This window comes from Schistocerca serialis, chromosome 5 (assembly GCF_023864345.2).
Source record: "Schistocerca serialis cubense isolate TAMUIC-IGC-003099 chromosome 5, iqSchSeri2.2, whole genome shotgun sequence".
Taxonomy (NCBI): domain Eukaryota; kingdom Metazoa; phylum Arthropoda; class Insecta; order Orthoptera; family Acrididae; genus Schistocerca; species Schistocerca serialis.
In genome coordinates this window covers 79,646,074-79,662,455 of record NC_064642.1, presented here as the reverse complement: position 1 = coordinate 79,662,455, position 16,382 = coordinate 79,646,074, and the positions used below count along the sequence as shown (strand labels likewise).

Here is a 16,382-nt window from a genome sequence, read left to right as displayed (position 1 = left end):
ACAGAAAAAGAGATGTAAAAGGTATCATTACAAAAAGAGATCATACGATGAATAAGAAGTCAATACACGAAAACAGCAAAGGCAAAGTCTCTCACACAAATGCAGCTCACACATGACCACAGTCTCTGACTGCTGAAGCCAAAATGTGAGCAGCAACACATGATGCGAGAGGCAACCAGGTGCAGGTAAGAAGAGGCTGGTGTGGGGAGGGGGAGGAATAGCAGGGTAGGGGTGAGTGACGGTAAAGAGCTATTTGTAGCAGTGTGTGGGGAATAGATGGTGGAGGGTAGAGCAGCTAGGTGCACTCAGGAGTTTAGATGGAGGGCGGGAGGGGTGGCAGGGCTAGTGGAAAAGGAGGAAGTAAAATGAATGAGGGTGCAATGGTTGAATGAGGGCTGTGTAGTGCTGGAATGGGAACAGGGAAGGGGCTAGATGCATAATGACAAAGATTAAGGAAGGTTGAGACCAGGAGAGTTACGGGAATGTAGGGATTTTTTTTTTTTGGTAGGGTTTAAGGGCGCTCAACTGCTGAGGTCGTTAGCGCCCAGTCACTGGTGTTAGAGCAAATGGAATCTGCTAAAACTCAAGGGGATGGGGGGACACCAGAAGTACCTGACAAAGATGCAGATAAAATAAGTAAAAAGGTTAAATGTCTTTGGACAAGCCAGTTAAAGTTATAAAACGCAGAATACGAGCAGCTGCTCGAGCGTCATCAGCTAAAACATCCGGTAAAGTAGATGGCAGGGACAGGATAACACGAAATTGATTAAAACGGGGACACGACAATAAAACATGGCGCACTGTTAATGCCTGACCACAAGGGCACTGCGGGGCTGGATCACCGAAGAGCAGGTAGCGGTGGCTAAACCGGCAATGCCCAATCCGCAACCTGGTCAGAAGGACCCCCTCGCGCCGAGATGGTCGGGAGGATGTTGTCCAAGCAGTTGGGAGCGGTTTTACTGCCCGGAGCTTGTTTCCTTGGAGGGATGACCAAGCATCCCACCACAATGACACAAGCCTCTTACATACATCCCCACGAACGTCAGATGACGGGACACAATGGGAGGCTGGCCGAGGCAGGAGGACTGCAGCCTTGGCTGCAACATCCGCAGCCTCATTCCCAGGCACTCCTACATGTCCGGGAACCCACAGAAAGCTGACAGAACCACCATTATTAGCGAAAGAATGGAGGGACTGCTGTATCCGTTGAATCAAGGGATGGACCGGATAGGGAGCTCCAAGGCTCTGAAGAGCACTGAGCGAGTCAGAGCAGAGTACATACGATGAATGGCGGTGGCGGCGGGCATACTGAACGGCCTGACGGAGAGCAAAAAGCTCGGCCGTAAAGCTGGAACATTGGTCGAGGAGCCGGTATTTAAAGGTGGCGGCCCCGACGACAAAGGCACAGCCGACACCATCGTCAGTTTTGGAGCCATCGGTGTAAATAAAGGTGTGACCGGCAAGTCGAGCACGAATTTCGACAAACCGTCAGCAATACACTGCAGCCGGAGTACCCTCCTTCGGGAGTGAGCTGAGGTCGAGATAAATAGGAACCGGAGCCTGGAGCCAAGGTGGTGTCGGGCTCTCACCCTCTCTGAAGGTGGTAGGGAGGGCAAAATCCAATTGTCGAAGCAGGCGACGGAAGCGGACTCCGGGTGGCAGCAGGGCAGACACATACAACCCGTACTGACGGTCGAGAGAATCGGCGAAGAAGGACTCGTAAGAGGGGTGGTCGGGCATAGACTACAACCGGCAGGCATACCGACACAGCAGTACGTCGCGCCGGTAAGTCAATGGTAACTCGGCAGCTTCAGCATAAAGACTCTCCACAGGACTAGTGTAGAAGGCTCCGGTCGCAAGACGTATCCCCCGATGGTGGATGGAGTTGAGCCGGCGTAAGAGGGACGGCCGAGCGGACGAGTAGACGAAGCTCCCATAATCCAGCTTCGATCGGACTATGGACCGATACAAGCGAAGCAGGACAGTGCGATCCGCTCCCCAAGATGAACCGCTAAGAACTCTTAGGACATTAAGGGAACGTGTACAACGGGCCGCCAAATAAGAGACATGTGGAGACCAACACAGTTTCCTGTCCAACGTGAGCCCTAAAAACTTAGTTGTGTCCACGAATGGGAGAACAACGGGACCGAGATGTAAGGATGGCGGAAGGAACGCTTTATATCGCCAAAAGTTGATACAAACTGTCTTCTCTTCAGAGAACCGGAAGCCATTTGCCACGCTCCATGAGTAGAGGCTGTCTAGACAACGCTGAAGGCAGCGCTCCAGGAGGCATGTTCTCTGGGCACTGCAGTAGATCGCGAAGTCATCGACAAAGAGAGAGCCTGAGACATTAGGTGGAATGCAATCCATAATTGGATTGATCGCTATGGCAAAAAGGGCTACGCTCAAGACGGAGCCCTGAGGCACTCCGTTCTCCTGGAGGAAGACGTCGGACAATACGGAACCCACACGTACCCTAAACTTTCGATCCGTTAAAAAGGAATCAATAAAAAGGGGCAGGCGACCGCGTAGGCCCCACCTGTGCATAGTGCGGAGGATACCTCCTCTCCAACAGGTATCATAAGCCTTCTCCAAGTCGAAGAACACGGCTACCGTTTGGCGCCTTCGCAAAAAGTTGTTCATGATGAATGTCGACAGGGTTACAAGGTGGTCAACAGCGGAGCGGCGGCGACGAAACCCGCATTGGACATTAGTAAGTAGTCGTCGAGATCCAAGAATCCAGACTAACCGAGCATTAACCATGCGCTCCATCACCTTACAGACACAGCTTGTAAGAGAAATGGGGCGGTAACTAGAAGGAAGGTGTCTATCCTTCCCAGGTTTGGGTATAGGAACAACAACGGCGTCACGCAAACGCATGGGGACTTGACCTTCGGTCCAGATGCAATTGTAGGTACGAAGAAGGAAGCTTTTGCCCGCCGGAGAAAGGTGTGCCAGCATCTGAACGCGAATGGCATCTGGCCCCGGAGCAGAGGACCGGGACAGTGCGAGCGCACGTTCGAGTTCCCGCATAGTAAAGGGGGCATTATAAGTTTCCAGATTCAGAGAGTGGAAGGAAGGTCGCCGAGCCTCTTCTGCCTCTTTCCTGGGAAGGAAGGCAGGATGGTAATGGGCGGAGCTTGAAACCTCCGCGAAAAAGCGGCCAAAGGCGTTGGAGACAGCCACAGGATCAACAAGGACCTCATTACTTGAGGTCAGGCCAGGTACCGAGGAGTGGGCCTTAATGCCCGACAGCCGGCGCAGGCTACCCCAAACGACAGGAAAGGGAGTGAAACTGTTAAAGGAGCTGGTGAAAGAGGCCCAACAAGCTTTTTTGCTGTCTTTGATGACTCTACGGCATTGCGCTCGGAGTCGTTTGTATTCTATACAATTTGCCAACGTAGGATGGTGGCGAAAGTTGCGTAAAGCACGTCGTCGAGCACGGATAGCGTCCCTACAAGCCTCGTTCCACCAGGGGACGGAAACGCGACGTGAAGAAGAAGTAGTACGAGGAATGGAACGTTCGGCAGCATTGATGATAACAGCCGTGAGGTATTCGACCTGACTGTCACAACTGGGAAAATCGTGGTCCGGAAAGGTCGCCAGGGATGAGTACAGTCCCAAGTCAGCTTTCAGTATGTTCCAGCTCGAAGGACGTGGGGATGGGGTGTGGTGCAGGAGACGAACGACACAGGGGAAGTGGTCGCTCGAATAGGTGTCAGAAAGGACATACCACTCGAACCGACGGGCAAGAGTGGCAGAACAGATCGAGAGGTCCAAGTGGGAGTAGGTATGAGTTAGAGTCCGAAAGGAAAGTCGGGGCGCCGGTATTGAGGCAGACAAGATTGAGATGGTTGAAGACATCCGCCAAGAGTGAGCCTCTTGGACAGGACGCAGGAGAGCCCCAAAGGGGATGATGGGCATTGAAGTCGCCAAACAATAAAAACGGCGGGGGAAGCTGAACGATCAGGTGCATCATGTCAGCCCGACTAACAGCAGATGATGGTGGAGTGTAGATGGTACAAACTGAAAAAGTAAAAGCAGAAAGAGTAATGCGGACAGCTATTGCTTGGAGTGGGGTGGTCAATGGGATGGGATGGTAATAAACATCGTCCCGAACGAGCAACATGACCCCACCATGAGCTGGGATACCGTCCACAGGGGTGAGGTCATACCGCTCCGAGGTATAGTGGGTAAAGGCAATACGGTCAGTCGGGCGCAACTTGGTTTCCTGGAGACCAAGGACGAGCGGACAGTGCAGGCGGAGGAGCAGTAATTCCTCCCGATTAGATCGGATACCTCGTATGTTCCAATGAAACAACGCCATCGCTGGTCAGAAGGTTGGGGGAACGAGACGGGGGAAGAGCTGGTCACCTCGACGGCCGCGGAGGGCCAGGTTGCGAGGGAACTACGCTACAACCGACGGGAGGCGGATCCGGTTCCATCGACTCGTCGCCAGCTGCGGCCGCTGTCCCTGGTTGTGTAGGACGGGCCGCATCATTTGCCGACGAAAGGCCGGCGGAGCGCCTGGCAGCAGAGCGTCTCGGCGAAACTGAGGACGGCCGGGAGCAGCGACTCACGGATGGAGCGTCAGACGAAACGCGCCGGGGTGGAGAGGGGGATAGAGACTTCTTCTTGGAAGGCCGAGGCGGCACAGGGATGGTGGGCTGGACCCGAAGAAGGTCCTCACGCGCGGGGTCCGTTTTGGAACGCCGGACCTCGGAAGCTGGGGTCCGGAACGTTTCCCCGATGGACGCCTGAGAAGAGGATCGCTTCTCAGGTGGCGTGGGGGGAGGAGGAGGAGGAGGAGGAGGAAGGGTGGCCCCTGGGGCAGAGGGGGTGGGGGCCACGGGGGAGGAGGATTTGGAAGGGAGGGATTTGGGAGGCGGATGCAGAGCCCCCTGATGGGTGGAGGAGGTGGAGGGGGGACAGGATAGGGGTGAGGATACCGCGGAAGGAGTGGACACAACTGAGGCAAACGAGGTGGTCAATGGCACGGGATGGAGGCGGTCGTACTTCTTCCGGGCCTCGGAATAAGAGAGCCGATCCAAAGTTTTGATTTCTTATATCTTTTTCTCCTTCTGATTTGCGGGGCAGTCTGAGGATCTAGGCGAGTGGACGCCAGGACAATTAACGCACCGAGGTGGTGGGGTGCATGTATGTTCCTCACGAAGAGGACGTCCACAATCGCCACAAAGGGGCTCAGCCTCACACCGTGATGACATGTGCCCAAAGCGCAAACACCTAAAACAGCGCATAGGAGGCGGGACGTAAGGTCGCACGTCACACCGGTAGCACATCACATTCACCTTCTCCGGGAGAACGTCCCCCTCAAAGGCGAGGATAAAGGCCCCGGTGTCGATGCGACGGTCTTTGGGGCCGCGCTGGACTCGCCGGACGAAATGCACGCCTTGGCGCTCCAGGTTGGCCCTGAGCTCCTCATCAGATTGTAGCAGGAGGTCACGATGAAAAATAATCCCCTGCGTCCTATTTAGTGCCAGATGTGGGACAATGGATACTGGGATGTCCCCTAGGCGGTCGCACGCCTGGAGCGCCGCCGACTGTGTGGCGGAGGTGGTCTTGATAAGGACGGACCCTGATCGCATCTTGCTGAGAGCCTCGATTTCCCCGAAGACGTCCTCAATGTGCTGAACAAAGAACATGGGCTTGGAGGTGGCGAACGTCCCCCCATCGGTTCGAGAACAGACCAAATAGCGGGGGAAGTACTTCGCCCCAAGCCGGCGGGCCTGTCCCTCCTCCCATGGAGTGGCCAAGGGGGAAAGGGCAGGAGAACCAGAACTAGAAACGGTACCTTTTCTTTTGAAAGACTCGGCCGCAGAGCGACCAGATACATGTTGACGTTTCATTTGCGAAACGTCCGCCCCGATACCACCCACTCCGACCAGGGGCTCTCCCCACGGGCGCCACCCAGCCGCAGCAAGGGCCACCTGGCAGGATGACCATTGCCGGGAGTCCTGATGCCCCAAGGAGACGGGCATCTACTCCTTGGCCGACGTGGGGAGGGTGCAGCTCAGGTATCGGCAGTACGATCCCTGTGTTGTCAGGGGGCTACAACCTAGAGGGTACATGACGACCCCACCACAACGAGCTGGCTACCGTGCTGGATTTCTGGTGCCATGGAAAGTCCATCATGATCGCTGGTGCAGATGTAGATGCACTATGGGCGTAACTTAGACAACCCATCAGGCGTTGAGGCCCAATTTGAGGAATAGTGGGTAAGGTTACAACGCCGGTGCAATGCTGAGTGCCAAGGTCTTAGTGCACTTAGGACCAGTGGTACACCATGTAAGGTGTCCTTCCCCAAAAGGCTCGTACTTCTGTACAATTTTGAAAAATGGAGGTCAAACCCCAAGGGGGACCATTACATGGAAGGCCGAAACGGTTGAAACTCCTTTTAGTCGCCTCTTACAACAGGCAGGAATACCGCGGGCCAATTCTAACCCCCGAACCCCCAGGGGGAGGGAATGTAGGGAGAGCGTCTACCTGTGCAATTCAGAAAAACTGGTGTTGGTGGGATGGTTCAGGGAGAAATGAAGAACATTGTGTTGGATGACATGGACGGCAACAGGGTGGTTCAGCTGTTTCTTCGTTACAGTTTGTCAGTGTCCATTCATGCAGACAGACATGCTTGTCGGTTGTCATGCCCATGTAGAATGCAGCACAGTGGTTGCAGCTTAGCTTGGAGATCACATGACTGATTTCACAGGTAGCCCTGCCTTTGATGAGATAGGTGATGTTTTGTGACTGGACTGGATTGATGGCACTGAGAGGGTGTATGGGACAGTCTTGTATCTACATTTATTACAGGGATACGAAACATAAGGCAAGGGTCAATGTTTGGTCTACAAGAGCAGTGATTCTCTCAGTGGGACCACAGTAATGGCCTCAATGGGGCGTCCTGGGTGGCTGGGTTTATAGACTTTAGGAAGCATGTAGAAAATACGAGTGCAGGGAGTGGTAGGGGTGAGGGGAGAGATGACCTTTGAGGAGAGAGTCTGGGACGGGCCTAAGGATTTGATCCTGACCTTACAATCCTACCTGCTGACAAAGCCTCCACCATTGTAGTTTTGAACCACAAATATTACCTGGCAGAAGGATCCCACCAGCTGTTAGATTCACCCACCTACAACCTCTGCTACAGTGACCCCATTTCAGAAATCCAACAGGATCTCCAGTCTCTTCTCAAATCTTTAGGCCCATCCGAGAACCTCTCCCCGGGTACACTACCATCCCTAATGCCCATGGCCTTACCGCTATTGATCATTACCTTTTCCAATACCCGATGGATTCCAAATCAACAACCTCCTTCATAGTTGCCATGACCAACTATATCCTCACCCACAATTACTTCTTCTTCGAAGGCATTACCTACAAATAAATCCAGGGTGTGGATGTGGGCATCCATATGGCACCATCCTATGCCAATCTATTCATGGATCATCTAGAGAAATCCTTCCTAAACACCCAGAATCTCAAATCCCTCATCTGGTTCAGATTCACTGATGACATCTTTGTGATCTGGCTCAAGGGTGAGGACATCCTATCCACATTCCTCCAGAACCACAACAGCTTGTCCCCCATTCAGTTCACCTGGTTCTACTCAACCCAACAAACCTGCCACCCATTCCATACTGAGAAGTCCCTTCCATACAGCCTAGCTACCCATGGCCATTGCATCTAATAGTGACAAGTGGTAACATATACTGTAGATCTCACTCAATGACAGACTGTAATTACACTCCTAATATTTAACAAAAACAGATCTCCTGAGCCTTATCTCTCCAGTCACCCTCTACCTCCCAAAGTCCCACCATCCAGGAACAGAGGAGCATTACCCTTGTGATTCAGTAGCATTCAGGACTGGATCAACTGAATCTCATTCTCCGCCAGGGTTTCAACTACCTGTCATTATACTCTGAAATGAGGAATTTCCAACCCACTATCCTTCCCACGACTCGCACAGTCGTATTCCGCTGCCCACTGAACATACACAATATCCTTGTCCATCCCTACACAACACCTGCTCCCAACCCCTTGCCTCGTATCTCTGCAATAGACCTAGATGCAAGACATGTCCCATCACCACCTACTCCAGTCCAGTAACAAGCATCTCCTATCCCACTGAAGGCAGGGCTATCTCTGAAACCAGTCATGTGATCTAAAAGCTAAGCTGCAATCACTGTGCTGCTTTCTAAGTGGGCATGGCAACCAACAAACTGTGGCTAAGAAACAGCTGGTTCACCCCACTGCTGAGCATGCCATCCAACACAACATTCTTCATTTCAATGACTTCTTCACGATCTGTGCCATCTGGACACCAGTTTTTCTGAACTGTGCAGGTGGGAACTTTCTCTGCAATATATCCTATGTTCTTATAACAGTCCTGGCCTCAATCTTTGTTAGTAATTGTCCTTACACATCTAGCCCCTTCTGTTCCAGCTGCCCTACTTGCCTCCACCCCTACCGTGCTATCCCTACCCTTCCCCACCCCAGACTCCTCCTTACCCTCACCACATGGTTGCCTCTGCCATCATGCACAGCTGCTCGCAGTCTGGCTTCAACAGCCAGAGACTGTGGTCATGAGCATGTTAATTGCATTTGTGTGTGTGTGTGTGTGTGTGTGTGTGTGTGTGTGTGTGTGTGTGTGTGTGTGTGTTTGAGGAAGGCCTTGTTGGTCGAAGGCTCATTTCCTGTCAGTCTTTTTGTTGTGCCTATCTGCGTATCAGCATCTCTAGTATATGGCGAATTTTTCAGTAAACAGTTCACAGGGGGCATGGCAAATAATTTTTGCAAAATATATGTTGATGGCATTGTGTTGTTGCATCTAGGATCTAAAGATGACATCGATCTGTTAGCTGACAAGATCAATGTACTTCATATCCTAACACTCATTTTACGGGTGAACATCAGCAAAAGAATGCTGATTAATTTTCTGGATTTATGCATTATTAAACTCAAATGAACCCATTTGTTTGGCATTTATTGTAATGATGTCATTATATCTCAGAATTATTGTCACTCAGTGAAACATAGAAAAGCCTTCTTTCAAGCACTGATAAACAGAATACCTAAATTAAGCCTTAAGAGTTTAGAAGCTAAAAAAAAAGCACTTCATACAGTGCACAATGTTGCTTCCAAAAACAGTTATTAGTCCATAGTTGTTAAAATACATAATTCTAAACTCAAGGTTCTTCCGAATAAAGGCAACAAATTTAGTGACAATGCTGCAGAAACATTAAAAGTCATCTTGTTTCTCTTTTATGGGAATGTTTCTTATAAGCTACAATGCATTATTCTGCAGATTTAATGTTAGAATTGCCTTCAGAACCAATAACTCATTTGTTCAGCTACTTGTACACAACTTCAAATTACAACTGCTGGTGTTTATAAAATCTGCTGCACTGACTGAAAAGCCTTTTATATTGGACAAACAGGTAGAAACGTTAAAACTAGTTCAAAGAACATACATAACTAGGAAGGAAAAATGCAGAAGACAAATCGATCTTTGCTTCTCACTTAATTTCGAAAGTACACAGTGAACCAATACCAACAATAACCCCACAGTTTTGCATGAAATGGAAAAATGAACCTGAGTGGACATCTTGGTGGAAAGTGAAACATACAACCATTTAAACGACAATAAGAAGGGTATTCTTGACAAAAAAAAAAAAAAAAAAAAAAAAAAAAAAGCCTAATACACATTGTTTTCCTGGATGTCTTACAGAATGTGTGTGATAATATAATGTAAGTGGATAGATAAAAAATCTACTTACCAAGTGATGCCAGGAAAACACATATAGAAGAAGTATTAAAGTTTCCAAGCTTTCAGGGCCAGTGGCTCCTTCTGGGAGACAGGTTGAACAGGAAGGAACAGGGGTGTAGGGAAAGGATTGGGGAGATTTAATAAAAGGGGTACAGTTCAGGAAAGTCACCCAGAATCCTGGATCAGAGGAGACTTACCGAACAGGGTGAGAATGAAAAACTGATTGTTGGGGACTGCACCTGACGCGATTTTAAAGCTTGAGAGCTTAAAGGTGGAAATATGTAAGACAGAGATTACTGCTAAAACACTGTACATCAGTTTTTAAGAGTGAAAAGCTAGGTGCACTGTATGTAACAGAGGTGGGAGGGGGACGGCAAAATACAGACAGGTTACAAAATGAAAGACGTAGAAAACTAAAATGGATTGAAGAAAGGAGTCGTCACTGTGAAGAAATGCTGGGGTTGAAGAAATTAATGTCAATTAGGGCCAAACTGGTGGCAAGACCAAGGATGTGCTGTAGTGCCAGTTCCCACCTGTGGAGTTCTGAGGAAGAATCCAGATGGCACATGTGGTGAAATAGGCACTGACGTCATGTCCTGTTATGTCGCTGGTTCTCGCCAACCACCTGGCCTTAATTTATGTCAATTTCCTCAGGCTCAACATTTCTTCACAGTAACTAATCCTTTCTTCCCTCTCTTTTAGTTTTCTACGTGTTTTATTTTCTGACCCATCTATTTTTTACCACCTCTCCCTCCCGACCTCTATCACATACGATGCACTTAAGTTTTTTGCTCTTAATAACTCCCGCGTGACATTTTGGCAGTAATCTTGTTCTTATGTATTACTATATCTTCCACCTTCAAGCTCTCAGACATTTAAATCTCGTCTGGTGCAATCCCCAACTGTCAGTCTTTCCTTCTCATTCTGTCCAGTACGTCTCCCCTGACCTAGGGTTCTGGGTGACTTTTCCGAAATCTACCCTTTTTCCTAAACCTACCCAAGTCCTTTTCCTTCACCCCTCTTCCTTCCCCTTCAACCATTCAGGCAGAAGAAGGAGCCACTGGTTTCTAAGGCTTGCAAACTTTAATACTTTTGTGTTAGCAGAAGAGCCAACACCGTGTAACAAGTGGAGGCCGAAATGCACGCATTTTAGCTCACACAGGCTGGCGTGAGGAGGGAAGAAATATACTGACGTGAGGTCTGGAACATGACAAGGAATGAGAATTCAGAAAGCGGATAGTAACTGAATATGGCGCCTTGCTAGGTCGTAGCAAAGGGGGTAGCTGAAGGCTATGTTAAACTGTCGTCTCTGCAAATGAGAGCGTATGTAGACAGTGAACCATCGTTAGCAAAGTCGGCTGTACAACTGGGGCGAGTGCTAGGGAGTTTCTCTAGACTAGACCTGCTGTGTGGCAGCGCTTGGTCTGCAATCACTGATAGTGGCGACACGCGGGTCCGATGTATACTAACGGACCGCAGCCGATTTAAAGGTTACCACCTAGCAAGTGTGGTGTCTGCTGGCGACACCACAAATACCTTTTGTGTGTGTGTTCTCCTATCACCACTTGGTGAGCAGATTTGTTTATTCTACCCATTTACATTATATTTTCAAAAATTGAAAATGTGTTTGATGTATTATTGTTAAATTAATTTCATAACTTCGTTACCAAGTATGGTAGGACCAGTTATTATAAACAACAGACCACACTCATTTTTTCATAGGTGCATGTCATATAAATCAACTTTGTGTGCAGAGATACCCTTTGCTGTTTCCACCTGTTTGCCATCGCTGGTGTCCTAGATTGACTTTTTGTTCAGCTTAGTCTTGCTTTGTAATAATACCTTTTACATTTATTTCTTATGTATCTACATCAGTCTTTTAAATACCATGTTGTTCGATAATTTATTTTACTTTTAAACCATTTCATCAATTTTTTTTTCAGCACTTGTCTCTCCCTCCCCATCTATTTGATGTCTACAGGCCCTCCCTGTAGCTTCCTCTCACCTATTTAAGTGCCATCTCCTGGCATCTCTCATCAGTCATTCTATGTCCTCTCAGGATTTCTGACAAGTAAAGTACTGTTACATATTTAGACTTCTTAGATAGTAAATAAGTTTATAAAATGCTTTTATGGTGGTTACTGATGAGTTATTTTTCAACATTATTTAGTTTATGTAGTGATACATTTTTAATAGAAGACAAGTTCATGTAACATTTAACATTTTTGTTTTATGAAGTATGTGGTTGAATTGTTTCATGATAGCTATGTATTATACTTGCTGCTAAAGATGCGTACTGCTACATACTTATCTGTTTGACTAATTAAATTGCACTTTGTGGTTTGATACTAAGTAGATATGATTGGATAACAGTCTCAGGGGCTGAAATCAGTTGTGGTTTTTAAAATAAAAAGATAATTGCAACTGGTGCTGGAATTTTATTAAAAATCAAGACTGCAGTTGCGGAACCTGCAACACCAGGCTTTATATGCTGGACGAGAAATGAATGCACTGTGCTGGAACCGCACTTCTCCAACTTGAGAGACTGCAGGAGAGAATGTAGGTGCAGGATGAGTGAAGACAGGGTCCTGGGGCAGGGATGAAATGGGTGTGGGGGCAGGGCTTTAGCTGAGATTGAGGCCAGGGGAATTATGTGAAGCGCTGTCCCTGACTTCACTCATCATGACCCACAGTCTCTTCTACAGTCAACCTTTTCTCTGTTATGTCACTGTCTCTCAAACCACTGTTTCAAGTCATCTATTCTACAACTCCAAAATGTATGAGTGTCACATTAGACAGAGCACTTGCTCACAGGAAAAATTGCATGAACATGAAGTAGCTGCTGGAAACAACAATGCGCGCAAACTAGCAGGCACTACATGACGTGCACAACCCAGGGCAATAAGGACTACAGCTTTTGCCTTGTGTTTCTCTGCTGCAACTCCAGCCACGCCAGACAAATGGACATATCATTCAATAACTCATATCGCACCATCACAATGATGAAATGTGTGTATGGCATATTTGGGTAGGAGTTCTCTTCTGGGTAAATCAACTGCCTGGTGTAATTCTTCTTATTTGATGCCTTTTTGGTGACATGCGTATCAATGACGACAAAATTGTGATGAGAACAACAACAACCCCCCCCCTCCCCCCCCCCCCACACACACACCTGTCCTGAGCAGTGAAAGCCACTGACTCAATCAGGAATCAAACCCGGAGTCATTAGATTGGAAGTCAACAAAACTAATCAGAAGACCACGAGCTGCTGACATATCATCACAGGACATCTGAGACCCGCACCAACTGCCCAACTATAGTGCAAGCAGGTATCGATCCCCCTAGTATCTGACCTGAAGTGGCAGCCATGAAGGAAAAAAACAATCATTTACATCTAAGGGCCATCCCTTTCCATGGATACCAATCTGCCTGCTACTAATTTAAATCAAGAAGTTTCCAGCTCATAACAGAAAATCTCACTATATACTGCAACAAATCACTGTAGAAACTTGACGAGGAAATAAGTCCATCTGGGAGATTGGTCTATAGTAAAGGAAGAACTTCCTCAGAACACACAGAGCAGAGGAACATACGGAGATCTTTGCACAGACTACTTTTCGAAGTTGCAAGAAGCAGAATCAACATGAAGAGACAGGAATTATTAAATTAACCATTGGTGTATGACAGTGGGCAGGAGCAGACCACTACCCACCTCATCGAGGGTGAGTTATGCCCAAGCACCAGCACTGATGAGAAGCTCTTGGAGGTTACCCCAAATGTGCTAGAGGAAGCCAGTTTAGGTAGGAACCACTCGTTTAGGTCTTCGAGCAGTTAGGTTTGAATTGGTTTTTCTTGTAGTAGACAGCCACTTGTTAAAGATTTTTTTATAGTTTCCTTTTTATGGTCTCTTAAGTTATTTGATTAGGCCGTAACAGCTTGGTCATCTGTGTATATAAATTTCTCATCCGTGTAATATAACATGATTGTTTATACACAATTTCTAGTTCTACAAATTTTATCTTTATAAAATTTCATCCATTGTTTGTCATTATATACAGTGTTTGATGCTTCTGGTATGATTAAATAAATAAAACATCTTTATCTTAAGCAGCCTGTATCCCATGATGTTTTTGGGTCAAAACAAAACAAAATGTGTTTATTACTTTAACGCGAATTGTAACATACGTTAAATTCAAAAACATATGAGACTGCTTTTCATGACTAAACTTATCAGGGCTATGTTAAACTTCAGAAGGAAAGAAGAGAAATCAATGAAGAGGTCATCAAAAAGGGAGCACAAGCTTGGATTAGGGATGTACGTCTCAAAGGAACCAGCCCACCATTTAATGGAAAATCTGAATGATTATAGTCAAAAGAGATTTGAACTGCCCTCCTCCTGAAGCAAATCCAATGTCTTAACTACTGTGTAACTCATTTGGTTTGGGACGAAGTACGGGAGTATGGAAGAGCACGATTTAAGGTCCTGCTGATGACTGGGTCATTAGTGATGGGCCACAAATTCACTGGAAAAAAAATCTTTTACTAGTGATTAAATTGTGATTAAACTGGGGTCACATGTAATATATGTTTGGAAAGGATGCTAGAAAAAAGGAGGGAGGGGGGAAGAAACAGCAGCATTTCACATCCTGTCATCAATGTGGTTATTAAGAGAGGGCCCAAGTTGAGACTGGACTAATATGTGGAAGGAAATAGATTGTATCCGTTAAAAAGAACCAACCTGGAATTTGCCTAAAGTGTTTTAGGAACAACTGGCGAACAACCCATATCAAGACGATTGAGTAGTAAAATAAAGCTAGCATCTGCCAAATGCCTAACCAGTTCCTTAATTAGTTTCAACTCATTTGATGGGAAACAAGAAATTAGTGACAGGCCTATAAGTGGGGTACTGTGAGAATTGTAATAGATTTAGTTGAGGTTGTGGATCAAACCATCATAAGTATGGTTCAATGTTTAACCTAGTATTAAAAAGGTCTAGTTGAAATTCTGATTGCATTTATTGTTTCTGTCTTCCTTTTGCTTCACTATTTGATTGCAAAAGCATGAATATTATTCAAAAAATTCAAGTGTATCTTTTGTGTTTATGATATTAAGCATCTTAAGCTTGGTGAGTCTGGCTATATTTTGAGAACTTGGATGTCTTATAAGTTATTATCCATTAAAATAGTAACACAAGTACTGTATATAAATAAAGTGTAAAGGAAAGCATTACACTTTTGTGAAAAGTTGCACTCACTTGAAAAAGAGGTATTATTTCAGAAACCTCTGAGTCCTTAAGTGGTTTTGGCAGAATTGCAAGATAAAAAATGACCCTTTGCTGAAACACAAAAAAGTTAATAGTATCTTATTTACATAAATAAACTACTTTAAACAAACAGAAGAATGACTTACATGTCAAAGAAAGTGAATCAGGACATTAGTACCATATCTGTGAAAAATTATCTCAGAATATTTGTAGTGTGTGCATTATTCTACTAAAACAATATTACGAAAAGAATACTTCCTACTCACCATATAGTGGAGATCCTGAGTCGCAGATAAGCACAACAAAAAGACAGTCCAAAATTAAGCTTTTGGCCAACAAGGTCTTTGTCGAACACACACACACACACACACACACACACACTCACACACACACACACACACACACACACACAAATGAAGCTCTTGCACACATGACCACAGTCTCTGGCAGCTAGAGCCAGACTGCGAGCAGCAGCACCCAACGGGAGAGGCAACCAGATGGGGGAGGAAGAGCTAAGCTGCAACCACTGCCCTGCTTTCTACATGGGCATGACAACCAACAAGCTGTTTTGACTGTGTGAATAGCCACCAAAACGCTGTGGCCAAGAAACAGCAGGACCACCCAATTGCCTAGTACACCACCCAACATAACAGTCTTCATTTCAATGACTGCTTCACAGCTTGTGCCATCTGGGTTCTTCCCACCAACACCACCTTTTCTGAATTGCTGAGGGAGAGCTCTCCCTGCAATATATCTTATGTTCGCATAACCCTCTTGGCCTGAACCTTCGTTAGTCATTGTTTTTACCCATCTAGCCGCTTCCCTGTTCCCATTCCAGGACTACACAGCCCTCATTCAACCAATGCACCCAGTCTTTTTACTTCTCTCCTTTTCCACTATCTCCCCCCCCCCCCCAATTACTCCCACCCTCCATCTAACCTCCCAACTGCATCTAACCGCCTTACTCTCCACGTCATCCCTGATCCCTGCACACTCCCACTAACAGCACTTTACCATCCTCCACCCCTACCTTGCTATCCCTCCCCTTGTCCATCCCCGCCTCCTCCTTACCCCCACCTGATTGCCTCTCTCATCGTGCGCTGTTGCTCGCAGTCTGGTTCCAGCTGCCAGTGATTGTCGTCATGTGTGTATGAGTTCGTGTGTGTGTGTGTGTGTGTGTGTGTGTGTGTGTGTGTGTACATCGTCTATGTTCGACAAAGGCCTTCTTGGACCAAAGCTTACTTTCTGACAGTCTTTTTTTTGTTGTGCCTATCTGCGGCTCCGCATCTCCACTATATGGTGAGTGTAGCAACTACCCTTTTCATAATATTGTTA

The 16,382-nt window shown here is 47.0% G+C and overlaps 1 protein-coding gene across 2 annotated transcripts in view; it reads right to left on the bottom strand.

The window, feature by feature from the left end:
* Positions 1-15,119, bottom strand: part of LOC126481081 (uncharacterized) — a 167,388-nt gene extending 152,269 nt beyond the window's left edge. Inside the window, exon 1 of one of the 2 annotated variants that reach the window (XM_050104572.1) lies at positions 15,039-15,119. The gene's annotated coding sequence lies outside the window, so the exon portion shown is untranslated. Of the gene's footprint in view, positions 1-13,496; positions 13,742-15,038 lie in introns of those variants that run through there. The other variant, XM_050104571.1, reaches the window with a different exon arrangement.
* Between the last annotated feature and the right edge of the window lie 1,263 nt (positions 15,120-16,382).